This window comes from Hippoglossus stenolepis, chromosome 22, assembly GCF_022539355.2.
Source record: "Hippoglossus stenolepis isolate QCI-W04-F060 chromosome 22, HSTE1.2, whole genome shotgun sequence".
Classification (NCBI taxonomy): Eukaryota; Metazoa; Chordata; class Actinopteri; order Pleuronectiformes; family Pleuronectidae; genus Hippoglossus; species Hippoglossus stenolepis.
In genome coordinates, this window is record NC_061504.1 from 1,966,149 (window position 1) to 1,984,286 (window position 18,138).

Genomic DNA, 18,138 nt, shown 5'->3' on the forward strand with positions numbered 1-18,138 from the left:
TGCAGAATTAAAAGGAATTAATGATAAATATTGTCAACATATAATATATGCCAACCCACCCTGCCACACTCTGTCATTTGCGCTTCTAGCATTCTCATAAAGGTCAAGCGAGAATACCCTGGAGCAACCAACTTCATTTCCTTGAACCCTTGAAATATGGCTACATCATACAGTGTGTAAAAATTGATGGTGGCTGGCCAGTAGCCGCTCACTTGGACATCATAGAGCTCTGCTCTCCAGCTAGCACAGCAGCTTCCACAGCGCAACTCTGGGAGGTTCAGAACATATCACCCTTAAAAAAAAGATAAAATCATGTTGTATTCTCAGATAAGTATATAGAGAAAAGGTGCTTATAAGCCTAAAACTGTCAGACAGTATGAAAAGTTTATGCTAATGAGTTATCTTTCATGTTGATGAAGAATGTCAGCATCATCTTTCACAACTGTTGGCAGCAGCGACATGTGGAAGCCATGAATCCTGGATGCCCGATTGTGAAGTGCTTGGGACTAGAGCTGTGGTTGGATGCAGTTTGCTCTGAGCATATTGTCCAACAGCTGATGTCTGGCTTCCTTCCATCTCTCTGACGAGAAGATGTTTCGTGTCTTCCAGTCGCTGGCTGTTGTTGGTGTGCTGGCATCAACAATTACATCAGTGTCATCATGTGCAACACTGAGAGGACTCTCAAGTTCTTTAAGTGCATTATCTGTTTCAGGAAGAAAAATTTGTGCTGATAAGGTAAAGTATGGGTTGGGCCATTAATCAACATTTTCTGGAAATCACAACATGGCCCAGAAATATATATATAGAAACTATGATCACTTATCATAGTTTCCACTTATCAGGGACCATTGTGCATGGTCCCTTTGTAATAGGGACCTATAGCAGCATAACTAAGAGCAGGTATAAGACAAGCCTGGACCGGCTCTAACTATTAGCTATATCGTAAAGGAAGGTTTTAAGCCTTCTCTTAAACGTACAGATGGTGTCTGCCTCCTGAACTGAAAGTGGGAGATGATTCCACAGGAGAGGAGCTTGATAGCTGAAAGCAACTAGTAATAAACAACTAGTTAATGTTTAATATGTTTTCCCTAATATAAAGTGTTACCTCCACGTCATTTGTCAGGTGGAGGTCCTTCCCCGTACATATGGAATATGTATCTGGGTGGAGAGACAGTCTCTTCACTCAGATGAGCATCACATAAAACAAGCATCACATAAAGATACACCATCCACATTAGAGTATATAGGCATAACTCTATATAAACTACTTTGATGCTATTTAGTATACGGTTGCAGGCCTGTTATCTGCTGTTTTTCAGAGTTATATTTGTGATGTTTGCCATATTTAGTAAGTGCCCTGTCTTCGGGCTATAACGTAAAAACCAGGGCCTTCATCTTGCTTTTGCATCTGGGGCTGTAGCCCTGGGCCTTTTTTCTTTAGCCAGTAATTAATTTGCCAGTCGACACTTACAGTATATACTTGCAACTGAACATCAACTAGTGGTCAATGTGCCTGGTGACACTGGCTGCTGTGTCATGTCTTGCTTTTCATTTCAGCGCATCTGTAAGTAACATGGCTCAGTCACAGCTGTGTTGTTGTTGTGAGCGCGTCTGAGCAGAGAATCTTCGTATGCGTTGGTAATGTGTGAAAGAGAAACTCTGGGCAGAGTCCGGACCCAATTGTGTGCACATACTCTGACATTCATGCCATCCCTGTTCCTCGTTCGTAGTATTTTCTGTTACTGAGCAACCAACTGCAGCGAAGACAATCTTCTTCCTGTTTACACCTGCGAAGTGTGCCTAACTGGTAACATAATAAACATTTTAGGGACACATTCAATCTCAAAAAGTTGATGTGCCATTTTGCTATGATTTCTGGGCTGAAATGGTTACATTTAACCACACCTGACATCATCAGATATAGGCTAGTTACCTGTAGTTAAAGTTTAAGAGTACTCGTTTGACCGATTATTATTTTATTAGGCTCTAAGGCATCATAAGATCATTAATACTAAAGCAGCTTTTTAAGCAGCAGGTGAAAATTGAAAACTGTCGTTGCCACCAGGTGGAACAGTGCATTTGACATAGTGGTGAGTGTTTTAGAACAATCTGCGATTTGTGCCATCTTTTCTGTCTCCTGAAGTGAGAAGAGTCAGACATATGCAGACATTACCATGAATCCGCCTGTGTTTCATGTAAAACTAATTTAAAACTGTCATGTCAATATTAAGTAGCTACAATGAGTTAAAGTTTTACAAGACTGAGAAAAACAGTTCCTTATAAATGTGAGCTGTTGCTCTGAGGTGTGAACGATTGGATATAGATCTGAACACGAGATGCGTGTGGGGCCACATTTTAATGCCAGGTGTGAATGCTCTAATGATACAAAATGTTATCGTAACTTAAATCTTATTAAACAACTGTAGAATTAAAAGTAAAAAACAATAACTGATTATTTTACTCAAGTATGTCAGTTGTCAATTGTGCCTCTTGATTGTGCGTAGATTCTGTACATACATACGGACAAATCGCAGATAAAGAAAAATTGGTGACAAAATCGCATAAAATTGCGCAAGTGGGTTTTAAGAAAAGTTTTTCGTCATAACTTTTGGTGAATATCATTTATCACCTATATCATTTACTCCGTATAATATACGTGAAATAAACATACAATATCATGCGGTGGTTCCATGGTGTAATGGTCAGCACTCTGGACTTTGAATCCAGTGATCCGAGTTCAAATCTCGGTGGAACCTGCATAGTATGTGTGGCAATGCATTGGCCATACATTACCATTCTGTATACTTATAATTTGACTTCTTATTCTTCTTCCGTATGAAATTTCGTCCCGCTACTCCTCCCGCAGCTTTCGTCGTATATGCACAAAAAATACATCAAAACGGTCAGGAATGGTGTGCTATCCCTTTTTTGTAAGATGTTCGCCAAACGGTTCACTCTAAAATTACCAAAAACAGCGTAAAAAAAATGAATGGGACTCCAGGTCTCTTTTAGAGCGAGAGTGGAGCAGGACTGATTTTCAGCTACTTTGTGCCTCAACTGCTCTCAAAGCCACAAATGGAGGTTGTCATACATTATTTTTAGATCAAAACGTAGCAAAACGTGTTAGCTTTGCAGAAATGTCACTGACTTTTGGATGTATCCATATTTTTAACTTTAGTTCTCCGTTGCCTCTCTCCATTGGATCTAATGTTAATTTTGAGAGGAAATTTCTGGAAGTAGCAAATCAGTCAAACTTTTCTAACTCGCTCCCACGGTCCCAAGTCTTGGGATTCTGAGGGTGTCTTTATTTCACAGATAGGACTTTTAAGTAAGAAGCAGTTGTTCGAGGACTGCACTAGAGCATAGAGTTGTCTCTTCCCCATTGGGTCTAATGTTAATTTTGAGAGAAAATTTCTGGAAGGAGCCACACATTTCTAAATCACTCCCACGGTCAAATTTTTTGACATATTTCACAGATAGGACTTATAGATTTTGAATAATCACACGTTTTTCTAGGGATTTGCTAGAGTGTAGCTTTATCTTTTCCAGTGTGTTTAGTCAGAAAAGATTCATTTGATGTCTTAGATGTTGCGATTCAAGAGGATGACTACTGGGCGCAGTGTTGCCAACTTGGCGACTTTCCAAATCCTCTTGGCGACTTTTTTTGTCAAAAGTGACTAGCGACAAATCTAGCGACTTTTTCTGGTGTTACTGGAGACTTTCCTGGTGTTTTGGAGACTCTGACGTGAAAGCACGTATCGTTCTGCAGTTGCTGTCCTCAACGAGCAGCGGGGGCTGCCGTGAGCCCCTCTGCCGTCCCAAAGCACTCACAGGCGGTCAGTCTCACAATAGCCTCGCGCAGCAGTCCCAGCTGCAGTCAGAGCAGAGAGGAGACCCACGCTCCGCGTTCTCCAGACTGCAAATGAATTGCGCATGCGCAAAGCCGCCGCTGATCCCGCCCTGTAAACGTCAATGTTTCTTCACTGACACACTAAAATAAATCACTGCATTTGACTCACACAGCCTCAGTCACTTACTCACCTCGTCCACTGTGTGTGTGCCTCTCGGTGACATAAGCTAATCATCTAGCTAGCTAGCTCATCATGTCTCAGTCTAAACTGTACACTCAAAAATACAGAAAGGAGTGGGAATCAAACCCTGAATTCAAAGGCTGGTTGAAGCCGTTTATTGGAGATGATACACAGGCATACTGCCTGTATTGTAAGGCTGATTGCTACGCCAAACTTTGTGATATAAAAAAACACATGACAACTCAAAAACATACTCAAAAGGCAAAGCCTTATAACAGTTCCACCCAAAGCAAGCTGCCATTAATGAGTAAAAAAATTGACTCTGCAAAAAAGGCTGAAGCCACCATGGCATTAGCTATTGCTGAACACAGTTCTATGCTGGCATGTGATCACATTGGGGAAGCATGTAAAGCTGCTTTCTCAGACTCCACTGCTGCTACTCACTTCAAAATGCACAGGACAAAGTGCAAGGAAATCATTAATGGTGTTCTAGCACCATACTTTCTAAAAAAGTTGGTCGCAGATGTGGGTGACCAGCGTTTCAGCCTCCTCCTCGATGAGTCCACAGATATAAGTGTTTCTAAGTACCTGGGGGTTGTGATAAGGTACTTTCATGACACCAAACACACAATTGTCTCAACATTTCTTGGGCTTATTGAGTTGGAGGGAGGAGATGCCAGATCTATAGTCCAAGCTGTTGTGGCTTTCCTGGAGAAGTGTTGTCTTAAAAAAGAGAAACTCCTGGGGATAGGGACTGACAATGCCTCCGTTATGACGGGGATTAACAATGGGGTCCATAAAGTGCTGAAGGAGGAGTATGGCCTCAAAGATCTAGTTCTTATTTGTTGTGTGTGTCACTCTCTGCAGCTTGCTGTAAGTCATGCTTCCAATGACACCATCCCCCATAGTGTGGAATACTTGGTACGGGAGACTTATAACTGGTTTTCAGTGTCTCCAAAGCGCAGGGAGGCCTACAAGTCCATATATGAGACCATCAACTGTGGGGAGAAACCCTTACAAATAACCAAGGTGTGTGCCACACGTTGGCTCTCCATTGAACCAGCGGTTTCACGCATTTTGGACCAGTGGGAGGCGCTTAAACTGCATTTCGCAGTCACCAAGTGCAGTGAACACTGCTACATGGTTGAGGTTTTATACTCCATGTACAGTGATCCTCAAAATATCTTGTATCTGACTTTTTTGAAGTCAGTGCTGGGTGAGGTACAGTTGGCCATCAAGGCTTTTGAGGGAGAGCAGGTAGATCCTCTTAAACTTCTTGACAGCTTGGGTAGCCTGATAAAGTCTGTGAGGAGCAGGGTGCTGAATCCACTGGCAAATATTGATGTACTCAAAGAGCCAATTGATGGATACATCAGTCCCAAACCGTACCTTGGTTACCTTTTTGAGTCCAAGGCAGCTGAGCTCCACCTTGTGCCTGAGGAGAAGAACTATGTCCGAAAGCGGTGTGTAGCCTTCACCATCTCCCTCACTAACGAGTTGAGGGTGAGACTGCCGGACAACATGGAAGCATTGCAGTACATGTCAGTTTTCAATGTAGAGGAAACTCTAAAGCACAATAAGAGCCTGGGAGAAATAGAAAAAAATCGCCAAGCTCCTTGGCTACTCTCCTGCAGAGATAGACAAGATTGTCCAGCAATGGCGTGCCATCCATCTTAGAAAGTGGAATGAAACAAAAAACACAGTGGGCTTCTGGGAGTGAGATTTGGAAGTTTAGGGATGCAGCTGATATCAACCCGTTTCAGGAACTTGCCATGGCTGCTGTGTCTGTGTTGTCCTTGCCACACTCGAATGCTGAAGTCAAGAGATTATTCAGCCAGATGAGTGTGGTAAAAAGCAAACTTAGAAATCGGATGTCCTTGCAGACCCTTAACTCCATCCTGTATGTCCGATATGGTCTGAAGCTGTCTGGTGAGGCTTGCTATGAGCACAAGCTGCCTGATATTGTTTTGCAGCTTTTTGAGACATAAGCGGCTTACACATTTAAGTCCGCTCCCTCAGTTGCTGAACCTGCCATAGAAAGCCTTGACCAAAATGAAGATGACCTACTCTTTCTGTGAGCCAGCACAGAATGTGTGTGTGTGGAGGGGGGTCTGAAAAAAAACAATGAACCTGGATTAGGGCCAGACTAGTTACCATAATTTTCTCACATTGCCATAGACAGTTTTTTCTAATGTCTCTTTTTGGTCCATTCAGATTGTTATTGTTGTCAAGTTAAAACTGTCTATACAAAAAAATGTTAAAAATGTTATAGTTATGGCAAAAAATGTTCATGTTTTACTGTGACTTGTTGTAGGCTCCTAGGTGGAGCATAAGGTTAGAAACTAAACCAAACTTAAGAAAACCCCCAAAAAATGTAATAAAATAAAAACATACAAAAAAAACCTAAGTAACTCTGCCAGAGTGTCTCTTTTGGGTCACTTTGCCGGTCCCAAGCCCGGATAAAGGAGGAAGGTTGGACGTAGAGCTAGCAATTCCACCCCACATAACAGTCTTTTGATTAAATTTGATATCCTAACATTTAACAATACAGGACCAAATTGATTTATGTAATGTGGGTCTAGACAAAGCATTCAAGTCATGAAGTTATTTTGAGAAGTGATGGCCTATTTCAATGGCAAAATAAAAAATAAAAAGAACAAGAATCAACAGAAGAAAGCTCATTTGTAGTTCTAAACATATTTAGGGTGTTTTTTACTCACTTTTTGTCTCTCCCACGACGTTATTCCTCTCTGCTACAGAAAATACATTGACTTGTTTACTAGCAAACCAATAGACCAAGGCCCAATCCCATTTCACCCCTTGGCCCTACCCGTACCCCTGGTTTTCGAGGGGTTATCTTGCCCCTTGAAACAGAGTCACAAGGGGTAGGGGTTGAAATCTTCCCCTACGAATTGGGACAGCCCTTCAAGAAGCCGTACATCATCAGTAGTCGTCGATGTAAACAGACGAGACAGTTTTGACGGGGATGTCATTGTAATAATATTGTTGAGATCTTAAATAAACCAATGCTATTGTTTGCAGATACTAAAGTGACAAACCTTTAATATCCAAATAACATCTGTGCTTATGCAGGTGAATCAATGACATTTAATATTGAAAAGCTTGGATGCTCTGCATTATTTCACATGAGTCAAACCTCATCCTTGCTACCAACAGAAGAGAGCATTGCACAATAGCATGTGTACATGACCCAAAATTACAGAGAGATGCTTTACAAACACCTTTCTAAACAAGCATTTTTGTATGATTTGCACAACAGTGATATCAGGTTTGAAATGGCAACCTGGTCTGTACTTTCCCTTAGATATGTTAAGGAAAAGATTGAATTCCATTGCTGAAAATCTACCTTCCACGAAACTCTGACTCAAAGGCAGGAATAATCCATATTATTCAGAATTTACTGAAATGTCATGTAAAAACGATGCTGCCTTGGCAAAATGAGAATAACTATTTAATTTTTTTCAAATATGTGACAAGGATCTCCCTTATTCTAAACAATTTCTCTTCAACAGTGCTTTTTTTTAGTGAAGACAGAATATTTTTTGTGACACTTGAGGTACATCTGGAAGAGTTATTATCATAAGTTATTAAAAGTTAATGTTAATTGCACTCTATTGTTGAAGAGTATTGATATCATTGGATAATTGAAGTTTGCAGATTCTTGATCAACATCCATCGAAAGATGTCATTTACGTGGCTCGTTGGTCTAGGGTATGATTCTCGCTTGGGTGCGAGAGTCGGTTCAAATCCCGGAGAGCCCTTCACAATGACACAAACTCTCCTGAAGATGGACTGTCCAACTAAGCTAATTAATTGACCTAGAATTGGGCTACACTCTATAGATCAATGAAGACTCCCAAAGGGTACCTGTGAGAGACAGAAAAAACTCAATCAAATAAGTCAGACTCTTTAGAGATATACAATGGAAATATCAATATACAGCCATTAGAGGTTTAGTGTTGCTAACATTGTCAGCAGGAGACAGTAGTATACCTATTTTAGTGATTGTACAGAAATGAAAGGCCAGGATGTTTCATTCCAACTTGATCAACATCCAACAGTGTTTGCCGAAATGGCTGCTTTCGGAAGGTTCTCATCTGTGTGGCTCGTTGGTCTAGGGGTATGATTCTCGCTTCGGGTGCGAGAGGTCCCGGGTTCAAATCCCGGACGAGCCCTTTGCAACATCGACTCCAAACTCTCCCTGAAGATGGACTGTCCAACTAAACTATACGTAATTGACTTAGGACTAGAATTGGGCTACATTCTATAGATCAATGAAGACTCCCCAATGGCCAGCTCTGAAAAGAGGGTGACAGAAAAATCTCAATCAAAATAAGTCAGACTCTTTAGAGATATACAATGGAAATATCAATATACAGCCATTAGAGGTTTAGTGTTGCTAACATTGTCAGCAGGAGACAGTAGTATGCCTATTTTAGTGATTGTACAGAAAAGAAAGGCCAGGATGTTTCATTAATCAACATCCAACAGTGTTTGAACTTTGGATGGATGTCATTTGCGTGGCTCGTTGGTCTAGGGTATGATTCTCGCTTAGTGCGAGAGGTCCGGTTCAAATCCCGGGAGCCCACTTCAGCAATGACAACAAACTTTCCTGAAAATAGACTGTCCAACTAAGTTATAATTAATTGAACTAGAATTGGGCTAAACTCTAAGATCAATAGACTCCCAAGGGTTAACCTGTGAGAGGCTGAGAAAACACTCAATGAAAATAAGTCAGACTCTTTAGAGATATACAATGGAAATATCAATATACAGCCATTAGAGGTTTAGTGTTGCTAACATTGTCAGCAGGAGACAGTAGTATGTATACCTATTTTAGTGATTGTACATAAATGAAAGGCCAGGATGTTTCATTCCTACTTGATCAACATCCAACAGTGTTTGCCGAAATGGCTGCTTTCGGAAAGATGCCGTTTACGTGGCTCGTTGGTCTAGGGGTATGATTCTCGCTTAGGTTGAGAGGTCCGGGTTCAAATCCCGGATGGCCCACTTCAGCAATGACAACAAACTTTCCCTGAAAATAGACTGTCCAACTAAGTTCTAATTAATTGACCTAGAACTAGAATTGGGCTAAACTCTAAACATCAATCTAGACTCCCCAAGGGTTAACCTGTGAGGAGGCTGAGAAAAACACTCAATGAAAATAAGTCCGACTCTTTAGCGATATACAATGGAAATATCAATATACAGCCATTAGAGCTTTAGTGTTGCTAACATTGTCAGTAGGTATAGTATACCTATTTTAGTGATTGTACAGAAATGAAAGGCCAGGATGTTTCATTCCTACTTGATCAACATCCAACAGTGTTTGCCGAAATGGCTGCTTTCGGAAAGATGCCGTTTACGTGGCTCGTTGGTCTAGGGGTATGATTCTCGCTTAGGGTGCGAGAGGTCCCGGGTTCAAATCCCGGACGAGCCCTTTGCCACATCGACTCCAAACTCTCCCTGTAGATGGACTGTCCAACTAACCTAGACTTATTTGATCTAGGACTAGAATTGGGCTACATTCTATAGATCAATGAAGACTCCCCAATGGCTAGCTCTGAAAAGAGGGTGACAGAAAAATCTCAATCAAAATAAGTCAGACTCTTTAGAGATATACAATGGAAATATCAATATACAGCCATTAGAGGTTTAGTGTTGCTAACATTGTCAGCAGGAGACAGTAGGTATAGTATACCTATTTTAGTGATTGTACAGAAATGAAAGGCCAGGATGTTTCATTCCTACTTGATCAACATCCAACAGTGTTTGCCGAAATGGCTGCTTTCGGAAAGATGCCGTTTACGTGGCTCGTTGGTCTAGGGGTATGATTCTCGCTTTGGGTGCGAGAGGTCCCGGGTTCAAATCCCGGACGAGCCCTTTGCCACATCGACTCCAAACTCTCCCTGTAGATGGACTGTCCAACTAACCTAGACTTATTTGATCTAGGACTAGAATTGGGCTACATTCTATAGATCAATGAAGACTCCCCAATGGCTAGCTCTGAAAAGAGGGTGACAGAAAAATCTCAATCAAAAAAAGTCAGACTCTTTAGAGATATACAATGGAAATATCAATATACAGCCATTAGAGGTTTAGTGTTGCTAACATTGTCAGCAGGAGACAGTAGGTATAGTATACCTATTTTAGTGATTGTACAGAAATGAAAGGCCAGGATGTTTCATTCCAACTTGATCAACATCCAACAGTGTTTGCCGAATTGGCTGCTTTCGGATGGACGTCATTTGCGTGGCTCGTTGGTCTAGGGGTATGATTCTCGCTTAGGGTGCGAGAGGTCCCGGGTTCAAATCCCGGACGAGCCCACTTCAGCAATGACAACAAACTTTCCCTGAAAATAGACTGTCCAACTAAGTTCTAATTAATTGACCTAGGACTAGAATTGGGCTGAACTCTAAAGATCAATGTAGACTCCCCAAGGGTTAACCTGTGAGGAGGCTGAGAAAAACACTCAATGAAAATAAGTCAGACTCTTTAGCGATATACAATGGAAATATCAATATACAGCCATTAGAGCTTTAGTGTTGCTAACATTGTCAGCAGGAGACAGTAGGTATAGTATACCTATTTTAGTGATTGTACATAAATGAAAGGCCAGGATGTTTCATTCCTACTTGATCAACATCCAACAGTGTTTGCCGAAATGGCTGCTTTCGGAAAGATGCCGTTTACGTGGCTCGTTGGTCTAGGGGTATGATTCTCGCTTTGGGTGCGAGAGGTCCCGGGTTCAAATCCCGGACGAGCCCTTTGCCACATCGACTCCAAACTCTCCCTGTAGATGGACTGTCCAACTAACCTAGACTTATTTGATCTAGGACTAGAATTGGGCTACATTCTATAGATCAATGAAGACTCCCCAATGGCTAGCTCTGAAAAGAGGGTGACAGAAAAATCTCAATCAAAATAAGTCAGACTCTTTAGAGATATACAATGGAAATATCAATATACAGCCATTAGAGGTTTAGTGTTGCTAACATTGTCAGCAGGAGACAGTAGTATACCTATTTTAGTGATTGTACAGAAATGAAAGGCCAGGATGTTTCATTCCTACTTGATCAACATCCAACAGTGTTTGCCGAAATGGCTGCTTTCAGAAAGATGCCGTTTACGTGGCTCGTTGGTCTAGGGGTATGATTCTCGCTTTGGGTGCGAGAGGTCCCGGGTTCAAATCCCGGACGAGCCCTTTACCACATCGACTCCAAACTCTCCCTGAAGATGGACTGTCCAACTAACCTAGACTTAATTGATCTAGGACTAGAATTGGGCTACATTCTATAGATCAATGAAGACTCCCCAATGGCTAGCTCTGAAAAGAGGGTGACAGAAAAATCTCAATCAAAATAAGTCAGACTCTTTAGAGATATACAATGGAAATATCAATGTACAGCCATTAGAGGGTTAGTGTTGCTAACATTGTCAGCAGGAGACAGTAGTATGCCTATTTTAGTGATTGTACAGAAAAGAAAGGCCAGGATGTTTCATTCCAACTTGATCAACATCCAACAGTGTTTGCCGAATTGGCTGCTTTCGGATGGATGTCATTTGCGTGGCTCGTTGGTCTAGGGGTATGATTCTCGCTTAGGGTGCGAGAGGTCCCGGGTTCAAATCCCGGACGAGCCCACTTCAGCAATGACAACAAACTTTCCCTGAAAATAGACTGTCCAACTAAGTTCTAATTAATTGACCTAGGACTAGAATTGGGCTGAACTCTAAAGATCAATGTAGACTCCCCAAGGGTTAACCTGTGAGGAGGCTGAGAAAAACACTCAATGAAAATAAGTCAGACTCTTTAGCGATATACAATGGAAATATCAATATACAGCCATTAGAGCTTTAGTGTTGCTAACATTGTCAGCAGGAGACAGTAGGTATAGTATACCTATTTTAGTGATTGTACATAAATGAAAGGCCAGGATGTTTCATTCCGACTTGATCAACATCCAACAGTGTTTGCCGAAATGGCTGCTTTCAGAAAGATGCGTTTACGTGGCTCGTTGGTCTAGGGTATGATTCGCTAGTCGAGAGGTCCGGTTCAACCGGATGAGCCTGCAACATCGACTCAAACTTCCTGAAGATGGACTGTCCACTAATCTAACATAATTGACTTAGGACTAAATTGGGCTACATTCTATAGATCAATGAAGACTCCAATGGCCAGCTCTGAAAGGGTGACAGAAAATCTCAATCAAAATTTGTCAGACTCTTTAGAGATATACAATGAAATATCAATATACAGCCATTAGAGGTTTAGTGTTGCAACATTGTCAGCAGGAGACAGTAGTATACCTATTTTAGTGATTGTAATAAATGAAAGGCCAGGATGTTTCATTCCGACTGATCAACATCCAACAGTGTTTGCCAATTGGCTGCTTGGATGGTTCGCATTTGCGTGGCTTGTTGGTCTAGGGGATGATTCTCGCTTAGGTGCGAGAGGTCCCGGTTCAAATCGGGACGAGCCCACTTCAGCAATGACAACAAACTTTCCTGAAAATAGACTGTCCAACTAAGTTCTAATTATTTGACCTAGAATTGGGCTAAACTCTAAAGATCAATGTAGACTCCCCAAGGGTTAACCTGTGAGGAGGCTGAGAAAAACACTCAATGAAAATAAGTCACACTCTTTAGCGATATACAATGGAAATATCAATATACAGCCATTAGAGCTTTAGTGTTGCTAACATTGTCAGCAGGAGACAGTAGTATACCTATTTTAGTGATTGTACATAAATGAAAGACCAGGATGTTTCATTCCTACTAGATCAACATCCAACAGTGTTTGCCGAATTGGCTGCTTTCGGATGGTTCTCATTTGTGTGGCTTGTTGGTCTAGGGCAGGGGTGTCCAAACTACGGCCCGCGGGCCAACTGCGGCCCGCCATCCATTTTTAATTGGCCCGTATCAAAGTCTAAAAATATAATGGACTATGGCCCACTGTATTGCACTTCTTAGTTTAAACACTAGGTGGCGCTATTGTCTTGAACAAGGCAGCGTCTCCACAAAGCAAGCAATCGAAGAAAACATTTGCTCAGGGTCACCAGAAATGCCGGAACCGACGAGACGCAAGATTGCAAGCGAGTGCAGAAAATTTCAGACTCGGTGGAAAAATGAATATTTTGTCATAGAAACCAAGGGGAAGTGTGTTTGTTTGATTTGCAATGAGAGTGTTGCATGATGAAAGAGTACAATGTACGACGGCATTATGAAACGAAACATCAGACCTTCACGTCCTACACTGGCGCCGAGCGGAAAGAGAAGGTAAAGCAAATGGCAGCTAGCCTGCTAACGCAGCAACAGTTTTTCCGTGCTAACAAAGCTCAAGAAAATGCAACAATAGCCAGTTATGAAGTATATCCGTGCGAAGCTCCGTCTCTTCGAGTCACAACTGCGCAACTTCAATGTAGCGCACTTCCCCACGCTGACCGAAATCAAATGCGCATTTCCAAATGCCAAGCTCTCTGCAAAAATGGGAGAATGTGTCTGTGATCACATCTCTCATGACAGAATTCAGTCAGCGCTTCCAAGATTTTTCTGTCATTGAGAAGGAAATCACAGTTTGCGCCTCCGTTTTCAATGGATGCAGAAGAAGTGGAGGAGAGTCTGCAATTAGAACTGATCGAAATTCAGTGTGATGATTCTCTGAAGAATCAGCATCACTGCTCCCACTGAGCGCAACATTCTTCCCATTACAGGTGAGTTAAAAATATACACACAGTTTTCATTTGTTAATAAGCCCAATTACTTAATAAATTCAGTCAATTAAAGTTGATGACAATTTTTTAACAAACGTTAGTTGATGTGTTAACAAGCCCAATCATTTATTTGTGTAATAAGCTTGAAATATCCACATCCCCTATTTCTCTTCTTGTCTCTCCCTTCATACAGGACAATGAAGGGGGATCAGCACCCTAAGAACCAATCTGAGGCTGTCACTGAGAGAATGACCTGCCAACCTTTTTGTAAAAAATTAAATGAAAATCTACTAATGGAGAGCTTTGATGGAGGCTTTTTTTTCTTCAAACATGTTCAATTATCAAATGTAATTTACCTGCATTTGATTGATTTTGCCAATATTAGTGCATGAGAGGTGAGGCAGTATACCTCACATCGAGTGAGTGGCCCAGTCCTTCGTATATTTTTCTGTATGTGGCCCTCGGGAAAAAAAGTTTGGACACCCCTGGTCTAGGGGTATGATTCTCGCTAAGGGTGCGAGAGGTCCCGGGTTCAAATCCCAGACGAGCCCACTTCAGCAATGACAACAAACTTTCCCTGAAAATAGACTGTCCAACTAAGTTCTAATTAATTGACCTAGGACTAGAATTGGGCTCAACTCTAAAGATCAATGTAGACTCCCCAAGGGTTATCCTGTGAGGAGGCTGAGAAAAACATTCAATCAAAATAAGTCAGACTCTTTAGAGATATACAATGGAAATATCAATATACAGCCATTAGAGGTTTAGTGTTGCTAACATTGTCAGCAGGAGACAGTAGAATGCCTATTTTAGTGATTGTACAGAAATGAAAGGCCAGGATGTTTCATTCCAACTTGATCAACATCCAACAGTGTTTGCCGAAATGGCTGCTTTCGGAAAGATGCCGTTTACGTGGCTCGTTGGTCTAGGATGTTTCATTCCAACTGATCAACATCCAACAGTGTTTGCCGAAATGGCTGCTAAGATGCCGTTCTGCTGTGGTCTAGGGTATGATTCTCGCTTAGGGTGCGAGAGGTCCCGGGTTCAAATCCCGGACGAGCCCTTTGCAACATCGACTCCAAACTCTCCCTGAAGATGGACTGTCCAACTAAACTATACGTAATTGACTTAGGACTAGAATTGGGCTACATTCTATAGATCAATGAAGACTCCCCAATGGCTAGCTCTGAAAAGAGGGTGACAGAAAAATCTCAATCAAAATAAGTCAGACTCTTTAGAGATATACAATGGAAATATCAATATACAGCCATTAGAGGTTTAGTGTTGCTAACATTGTCAGCAGGAGACAGTAGTATGCCTATTTTAGTGATTGTACAGAAAAGAAAGGCCAGGATGTTTCATTCCAACTTGATCAACATCCAACAGTGTTTGCCGAATTGGCTGCTTTCGGATGGTTCTCATTTGCGTGGCTCGTTGGTCTAGGGGTATGATTCTCGCTTAGGGTGCGAGAGGTCCCGGGTTCAAATCCCGGACGAGCCCACTTCAGCAATGACAACAAACTTTCCCTGAAAATAGACTGTCCAACTAAGTTCTAATTAATTGACCTAGAACTAGAATTGGGCTAAACTCTAAACATCAATCTAGACTCCCCAAGGGTTAACCTGTGAGGAGGCTGAGAAAAACACTCATTGAAAATAAGGCAGATTCTTTAGAGATATACAATGGAAATATCAATATACAGCCGTTAGAGGGTTAGTGTTGCTAACATTGTCAGCAGGAGACAGTAGTATGCCTATTTTAGTGATTGTACAGAAATGAAAGGCCAGGATGTTTCATTCCAACTTGATCAACATCCAACAGTGTTTGCCGAAATGGCTGCTTTAGGATTATTATCATTTGCATGGCTCGTTGGTCTGGGGTTCAAATCCCGGACGATCCCGCTGCAGCAATGACAACAAACTTGCCCTGAAAATAGACTGTCCAACTAAGTTATAATTAATTGACCTAGGACTAGAATTGGTCTAAACTCTAAAGATCAATGTAGACTCCCCAAGGGTTAACCTGTGAGGAGGCTGAGAAAAACACTCATTGAAAATAAGTCTGACTCTTTAGCGATATACAATGGAAATATCAATATACAGCCATTAGAGGTATAGTGTTGCTAACATTGTCAGCAGGAGATATTAGGTATAGTATACCTATTTTAGTGATTGTACAGAAATGAAAGGCCAGGATGTTTCATCAGAATCAGAATCAGAATTCTTTTTATTGCCAAGTATATTTACACATACAGGAAATTGCCTTGGTGTGGTTGGTGCCTTTGGACATAAAAACAACAAATCGGACATAAAACAACAATATATACAGAAAAAACAATAGGTTATGTTATGGGCACGTGCGGTGCTAAGGTGCAGTGATTGGTTCCGGGATAGTGCCAATAATATATAAGTTATAAGTATAGTATACCTATTTTAGTGATTGTGGAGAAATGAAAGGCCAGGATGTTTCATTCCAACTTGACTCACTGTCTGTCGTCGTGCCGCAGATCAGCTGTGTGTCGGTTGTCTGTTTTCACACGCGCTGTGTGTCCGCTACTTGCGGCGGAGCTGCAGGTTTATCTCCTGCATTTCCTTCAAGAACAAGTTGGTTCATGTACTAAAGTAAATGTCAGGACTCTACAGTATGAAGATGCGCATCTTTCGGTCTTTTGATAACAAACAAAGCCCCGTTGGAACAAATTAGCGGATTCAGAAGGTGAAATGCTGGAGTGCTTTTACTTTGAAACGGGTTTGGGAAGTGATGTAAATACGTTTGTGTCATAGAGAGATTATCATTGTGGTTCACAGCAGAATAAACAGAGAAGATGATCTTTCAACTGATTTTTAATGTTTATCTGATGAATTTATGTCACAAACAAATGGTTGCAACACTTTCTGTATGCCTTTTCAAAATAAAAGAACTAGAGCGTTTCTGTTGATGGAATCCATTCCCTTGTTTAAAAGCATTTTTTATTGTGAGATATTTGCTGGAGTGGAAGATGCACGGCTTCATACTGTGTAGTACCGGTATTTATTTGAGTACAAGGGACTTCTTTCATACAAGGAAATAATCATATTTGTGGCCATATTCAAATCAAAGCCTATATTTAAAAACATTGTGCTGCAGTAGCAGCTCCTCTGCAGAACATGTTGTGGAACTGAGAAGCTACATATTTTGCATTGTAAATATGAATTGATATTAATTTGAATATTGTGCATTGAATAGAACAATTTTCACAACTGCCTTTCTTTGTGTATATTTATTTCGTGTACATTCAGCCTTTAACAGAAATTGCAAAAAATAATAAGTATGACCCTCCTAAGTGGGTTTTTTGGAAGATATCAACAAAATCACGACTGTTTGCTGTCCTGGCTCCTAAATGGTGGAATGAGCTCCACATTGACATCAGGACAGAAAGTCTACACATCTTCCGCCGCAAACTAAAAACACACCTCTTCTGACTATACATTGAATAAAAGTTTAAACTAACAATTTAGTAGCACTTAAATGGCACTTACTTATTGCACTTTGTAGTTTGGCTTTTTTTTGAAGAAATTGTACTTTCTTGATTCTTGTTGTTCTGGGTTTGCTCCTCATGGTTGAATGCACTTATTGTAAGTCGCTTTGGATAAAAGTGTCACCTAAATGAAATGTAATGTAATGGTAGATCTCGGCTTAAGTTTGGAATTAAAAAGTGATCTTGGGCTCGAAAAGGCTGGTGACCACTGATCTAGGGAATTTAAATGTGGTGTCATTGGGAGACTGTTGGGGAAGTATTCATCCTGAGATATTCTAGTTTTTAAGTACACTTGTATTACATTTTTTGGGAAAGTGCTACCCTGTGTTTCTGCAATCATTCACTGAAATTCCATTTACACACTTCTCAATAAAGTGCACAAAACCTAATTTGACCTAAATGTTCTGCACATGAATTAAATGTAAAATGCATGTGCATTTTTTGAAAGTGTTGCCCACCATACATACACTACCGTTCAAAAGTTTGGGGTCACCCAGACAATTTCGTGTTTTCCATGAAAACTCACACTTTTATTTATCAAATGAGTTGCAAAATGAATAGAAAATATAGTCAAGACATTGACAAGGTTAGAAATAATGATTTTTATTTGAAATATTAATTTTGTTCTTCAAACTTTGCTTTCGTCAAAGAATGCTCCATTTGCAGCAATTACAGCATAGCAGACCTTTGGCATTCTAGCTGTTCATTTGTTGAGGTAATCTGTAGAAATGTCACCCCACGCTTCCTGAAGCACCTCCCACAAGTTGGATTGGCTTGATGGGCACTTCTTGCGTACCATACGGTCAAGCTGCTCCCACAACAGCTCAATGGGGTTGAGATCTGGTGACTGCGCTGGCCA

At 41.0% G+C, this 18,138-nt stretch overlaps 9 non-coding genes across 9 annotated transcripts; all 9 read left to right on the plus strand.

Moving 5' to 3' along the window:
- Window positions 1-2,684: 2,684 nt before the first annotated feature.
- Window positions 2,685-2,756, plus strand: trnaq-uug. The gene has a single exon. It is a non-coding gene; the product is annotated as a tRNA-Gln (tRNA).
- Window positions 2,757-8,155: 5,399 nt separating this feature from the next.
- Window positions 8,156-8,227, plus strand: trnap-agg. Its single transcript has one exon. It is a non-coding gene; the product is annotated as a tRNA-Pro (tRNA).
- A 1,193-nt stretch (window positions 8,228-9,420) lies between these two features.
- trnap-agg lies at window positions 9,421-9,492 on the plus strand. Its single transcript has one exon. It is a non-coding gene; the product is annotated as a tRNA-Pro (tRNA).
- Window positions 9,493-9,863: 371 nt separating this feature from the next.
- trnap-ugg lies at window positions 9,864-9,935 on the plus strand. The gene has a single exon. It is a non-coding gene; the product is annotated as a tRNA-Pro (tRNA).
- A 371-nt stretch (window positions 9,936-10,306) lies between these two features.
- Window positions 10,307-10,378, plus strand: trnap-agg. Its single transcript has one exon. It is a non-coding gene; the product is annotated as a tRNA-Pro (tRNA).
- Window positions 10,379-10,747: 369 nt separating this feature from the next.
- Window positions 10,748-10,819, plus strand: trnap-ugg. Its single transcript has one exon. It is a non-coding gene; the product is annotated as a tRNA-Pro (tRNA).
- Window positions 10,820-11,184: 365 nt separating this feature from the next.
- On the plus strand, window positions 11,185-11,256 carry trnap-agg. The gene has a single exon. It is a non-coding gene; the product is annotated as a tRNA-Pro (tRNA).
- A 365-nt stretch (window positions 11,257-11,621) lies between these two features.
- Window positions 11,622-11,693, plus strand: trnap-ugg. The gene has a single exon. It is a non-coding gene; the product is annotated as a tRNA-Pro (tRNA).
- A 3,497-nt stretch (window positions 11,694-15,190) lies between these two features.
- trnap-agg lies at window positions 15,191-15,262 on the plus strand. Its single transcript has one exon. It is a non-coding gene; the product is annotated as a tRNA-Pro (tRNA).
- Window positions 15,263-18,138: the final 2,876 nt, after the last annotated feature.